Here is a 6,059-nt window from a genome sequence, read left to right on the forward strand (position 1 = left end):
ACAGACATTTCCATATGCAAGAATAGAACAACAATAACTAACAGATATTTTTTTCATACAGATTAAATGCTGCGAAGCAATTGTAAATCGCTGTCTTAATTCTGAATTAGATAGTTATCGTTTTATTCCACACAGTCCTAAGAGTGAACACAGCAGGGCACGATCGCTTTGCTGCTCCGTAGTCGCACGTCGGAGATGATTTAATCGTTCGTTTATGGAACAGTTGTGCCCGCACCCTCCCTGCGAGCCGTGTGGATGTGGTTCACAGTGGAGCATTGTTCGCACAGTGGGAGGCGGGCCCCCGGAGTTTTGACGGAATGGGTCTTCGATTAAGTACTTGCATTTGGCGGTAGAGTGAGAGGCAAACCCCTTCATAGGTGCACGCAAACCTTTATGGGCTGCACCAGACACAGGGAGACACTGATTGACGTCAGGAAGCACACAAGCCAGCGGTTGGCCCCCACTCCATGCTGTAGAGGACGGTGAAGAAGCTGCCCATCACAATGACGAGGAAGAGTTCCTGCCAGTGGGTGCGCACACACATACGCACAAACACATGCACGCGGTCATTAATGACTGCACAAAACCACGACAATCACTTAAATTAATTGAAATTCTAGCTCTTGGAATTTCAAAATATATAAAGGTGGGACTCTTACGTGATGAACGTTACTCTATGTGGTAGAGCGGGTGGGAAAGTTCTGCCCTCTGCTGTGTGGACCAAAGGTCAAGTGAAGCAATTCTCAGAGGTTGCGCTGTGATATCCACTTCCCCAAGTCAATCTAACACTAAGAGCTGCAGGGAGAGGCCACGTGAATGGAACTCGGAAGAAGTTCTTTGATAGTTGTTTCAGTGGGCCGCTCTGAAAACAGAGGATTGTAATGCACTGCGAGAGATCCGAATGGCCAATCATTTCGAGAAATGTCACAGAGAGCATGATCGGGGCAATCTTTGTGATCCAAGTGACGAATGAGAGGCCAAAGCATGGCAAGCGGCCAGTGACAAGCAGCGCTGTTGACAATGCAATAAATAAGAGTTCAAACACATGTTGAATTAAACAATCTTACCTAATAAAGGCATTTTTGTCTGTCTGTGTGTCTGTGAAGGATTTGGCTCGCAAACCGTGGGGTTTACCTGAAAAAAAGTAGCCAAGTACCACGCCACAAGCCCCGTGGTGAGCCAGCGCGATTCCATTTTCCCAACCATCAACTTTAAATTAACAATTTAGTGCTTTATTTACGTATTTATTTACGCCGCTCTGCAGCGCCAAAGCATGCATTCGCGCATGCGCGACAAAGCTGACAGGGGTTGCCCCTAGCAACGCATAAGCGCGATCTGTGAAGGTGGGCGGGGGGGAATTCTCATTCGAGTTAAAAATGCTATAACAATACACACAATGCTGAGGTGAATTCTTCACAGTGTGATGTCCTGTTTCCCCCCACCCCAATGTGTGCAGTTACTACTATAGAGTCGGTAGATGCTACTACTGTAGGCCGTAGATACTACTGCAGAGCGGGCGTGGGGATCGTAGGTGGGGGAAGGGCTAGCAGCCCAGCCCCAGCCTGCCAAGGTGCCACCTCGGCCAGCTGGGCAATCTAGGCGGGGCCGGGGGCTCTGCACGGGACTAGGCCTCACCACTGCACTATTAAGTAAGTACTATTTTCCTGCTTTCGCTCAACTCACGTAGATAGAAAACTTATATAAAAAAATAAAGTTCCAAAATATTAATATAATAATGTGTGTGTGTAGACAACTAACATTTCAATATTTAGTTAGTAAATCTTAAAATAAAAATGCGTGTCTAAGTCCATGTGTGCGTGTGAGTCAATGTGCGTGTCTGCGTCGATTTGTGTGTGTGTACGTCTGTGTGTGTGTATAAGTCGTGTGTGTGTACAAGTCGATGTTTGTGTGCGTGAATCGATATATGTGTGTGTCAGTCGATGTGTGTAAATCCATGTGTTTGTATGTGCGTCGATTATGTGTGTACGTCCATGTGTGTGTGTGAGAGTCGATGTGTGTGTGTGTGAGAGTCGATGTGTATGTGTGTGAGTCGATGTGTGTGTGTAAGTGAAACTAACAAAAAATTGTGTGTGCGTGTAAATAAATGTGTATGAGTCGATGAATGTTTGTGTGTAAGTCCATGTGTGTGTGAGTCGCTGTGTGTTTGTAAGTCGATGTACGTGTGTGTGAGTCGATGTGTGTTTGTAAGTCGATGTGTGTTTGTAAGTCGATATGCGTGTGTGTGTAAGTCGCTGTGTGTGTGTGTACGTCGATGTGTGTGTGTGAGTCACTGTGTGTGTAAGTCGATATTTCTGTATGTGCGTCAATGTGTGTGTGGGGAGCGGTAGTGTAACGGTTAGCGCGCTGCGCTATGAACCTGGCGACCCGGGTTCGATTCCCGCTCACGGCTAACACCAGTGACGATTATCTGAACCGGTCCTGGGCCTCCCCTAGGTCGACTCAGCCTTAAATGAGTACCTGGTGCAGTGTGTAAACATCGCCACTGGGGAGACAAAGGCGGTCGGGCGTGGTGCTGGCCACCCACCCCCTCGTGTACCGTTCCGGCCTTCATAGGTGCTCGCTAACAGCACTTGCCCCTACAGTCTGTTAAGGCTATACGGGGGATCTTTGTCTTGTGAGTCGATGTGTGTGTGAGTCGATGTGTGTGTGTAAGTCGATGTGTGTGCGTGGGTCCATGTGTGTAAGTACATTTATTTGTGTGTGTGTAAGTCCATGTGTGTGTGAGTCGATGTCGATGTGTGTGTGTGAGTCTGTGTATGTGTGCCCTAAATGACATCATAACAACAGTCTGGACCACTGGACAGGTTCCGCAGGATTGGAAGGATGCCCTGGTGGTCCCCCTCTTTAAGAAGGGGGACCGCACAGACTGTAACAACTACAGGGGCATCTCACTCCTCAGTGTGCCGGGAAAGGTCCTGGCAAGGATTATTCAACATCGCCTTGCTAGGCATGCTGAGGAGAGGCTTGCGGAGCCCCAATGCGGTTTCAGGAAAGGGCGGTCCTGCACGGATGCCATATTTTCTGTCCGTCTGCTACAGCAGAGGTGTAGGGAATTCCCACAAGACCTACATCTCTGCTTTATTGACCTGGTCAAGGCCTATGATACCATCAGTAGGCCTGGGCTCTGGGTTGTTCTTCATGTTTTCGGAGTCCCTGACTCTCTGCTCACGATCATTAACGACCTTCATGATAGTGAGCGGGCCCGGGTAAAACTACGTGGCCGAGAGTCGGAGCCTTTCCCTGTACACCTTGGGGTGCGACAGGGATGTCCTCTGGCTCCCACATTATTTAACATCTATTTCGACTGCGTAGTTCGTGAAGCCTTCAATAGCTGTACCGGGGGAATTTCCATTTGGTACAGATATAATGGGAGGCTGATCGACGCCCGGGTGCGATCAAGGGATAGCTCCCTATTGGTCAACCACGTTATGTATGCCGATGATTTGGTAATAGCTGCTCATTCAGAAGAGGAGTTGGAGACGTTGCTGCTGAGACTGGAGCGTGTCACTAAGAGGTGGGGCCTTACCATCAGCCCCACCAAAACTATGCACCTGCCTGGGTATTTTGTACCATCGGACACTCCACCCCCACAACTCCCAATCGGTGATGGGGCAGTTGTGGAGAGAGTGGAGAGTTTCCCATACCTGGGCAGTGTGCTTATGACCGGCTCCAATTTATCAGCAGAGGTCTCACTCCGAATCAGTCGAGCGGCAATATCTTTTCATCGGTTGCGTAACGCTGTGTGGAAGCTACCTGGTCTGTCGCTCTGCACGAACCTTCAGGTCTTCTCGGCCACGGTCATTCCCTCCCTTCTCTACGCTTGTGAAACGTGGACCCCCCCTAAAGGAGCATCTTCGCCGGTTGGAAACATTTAGGCTGGCCTGCCTACGATCCATCCTGGGTTAAACCAGGCTGGATTGTGTGAGGAGCTCACAAATCCTTGAAAGATCTGGGCAAAGTCCCATCAGTGAGCTCCTCTGGCAGGCAAGGCTGCGTTGGCTGGGTCATGTAGCCCGCATGCCCAGCCATCGCATGCCTAAACAGCTTTTGTTCGGCCGGATCGAGGGGGCTAAACGGGCGCGGCACGGGCTAGAGAAGAGATGGAGTGATGTGGTACAGGAGGACGTGGAGCTGAGTGGACTTGCCGATGACTGGTACCAGCGGTGTCAAGATCGGCCTCAGTGGAGGAGGCTCGTGAAGGACGCTACTGGGCAGTTGGAGGCAGTCGCCCTCCAACAACAACGGAGGGCGGAGGAGCGATGCTCACAACAACGAGCGGAGTGCCGGGTGGCTAAAGCACAGCAAGTTGGTACAGTAGGGGGCACAGGTGGTGCATCAGTCAGTCATCTCGGTCATCTCGGTCAGTCGACCCGTGGCACCTGCTGGGTCTGCCCCGTGACCTCCTGCCAGCGGGCGTTCGACACTTCACGTGGCCTCAAGGTGCACTTGGCCTGGCACAAGCGTCGTGGTGACGTCACCGCCACTTAGTGGCGAATGGCGGTTGTTGTTGTTGTTGTGTGCAAGTCAGTAAGATGCGCCTGCCATTCTTCCACTCCGGTGGTGGGTGTACACCCAGGACCCCATTCCAAACTAAAGTGGCCTGGTCTCAGTTAGCTGATGAAAGTTGCAAGTGAGAATTTCATCATCGCTTGCAGCTGGGGTTGGCATCGTCCCCCACTCCTCCTGATGTCGAGGGTAAATGGGCGAGGTTTAGGACTGTGACTCATGCAGCTGCAATGGCTGCTTTGGGTATGCGGTCCAGACCTCCCCAGAAACCGTGGCTGACAGAGGAGGTGTTCAGGTTAATTGAGAAAAAGCGACAGGCCCACTCTCATCAGCTACAGCATCCCACGTCAGAGAATGAGGTTTACCGCAGCCTTCGCTCGGAGGTTCGCAGAGCCGTAAGGCGCTGCAAGGATGGGTGGTGGTCGCGGGTTGCTGAGGAGATAGAGTCTGCCTCAGTGGCCCGTGATAACAAATCACTATTTAATTCCATCAAAAAAGTAACCTGCAGCGCCGCACCTATTACCATCATGAGGGGTAAAAACGGTGATCCAATCTCCGACCCCCAGGAACAGGTTTGCAGATTTGCTGAGCATTTCTGTGAGGTCCTGGGGGAGGGGAAATCCCTCAGCCAGGAAAACATCATGGCACAAAGTGGGGATAACCCTGCTGAGGCTGCGGTGCCTCAAATATTGGAAGAGGTCACGCCCTGTGAGTGGCTGGCTGAGGTGCCATCTGTTGAGGAAGTACTGAAGGCGATCCGGAGTCTGAGATTAGGAAAGGCACCAAGCGAAATGCTCAGGGAGGGTGGCGTTTGTGCACAGACTGCCCTACATGACATCATAACAACAGTCTGGACCACTGGACGGGTTCCGCAGGACTGGAAGGATGCCCTGGTGGTCCCCCTCTTTAAGAAGGGGGACCCCACAGACTGTAACAACTACAGGGGCATCTCACTCCTCAGTGTGCCGGGAAAGGTCCTGGCAAGGATTATTCAACATCGCCTTGCTAGGCACGCTGAGAAGGGGCTTGCGGAGCCCCAATGCGGTTTCAGGAAAGGGCGGTCCTGCACAGATGCCATATTTTCTGTCCGTCTGCTACAGCAGAGATGTAGGGAATTCCAACAAGACCTACATCTCTGCTTTATTGACCTGGTCAAGACCTATGATACCATCAGTAGGTCTGGGCTCTGGGTTGTTCTTCGTGCTTTCGGAGTCCCTGACCCTCTGCTCACGATCATTAAGGACCTTCATGATGGTGAGCCGGCCTGGGTAAACTACGTGGCCGGGAGTCAGAGCCTTTCCGACAGGGATGTCCTCTGGCTCCCACATTATTTAACATCTATTTTGACCTCGTAGTTCGTGAAGCCTTCAATAGCTGTACCCGGGGAATTTCCATTTGGTACAGATATAATGGGAGGCTGACCGACGCCCGGGTGCGATCAAGGGATGGCTCCCTAATGGTCAACCACGTTATGTATGCCGATGATTTGGTAATAGCTGCTCATTCAGAAGAGGAGTTGGAGACACTGCTGC

Source organism: Lampetra planeri, chromosome 60 (assembly GCF_965212315.1).
Source record: "Lampetra planeri chromosome 60, kcLamPlan1.2.h2, whole genome shotgun sequence".
NCBI lineage: Eukaryota > Metazoa > Chordata > Hyperoartia > Petromyzontiformes > Petromyzontidae > Lampetra > Lampetra planeri.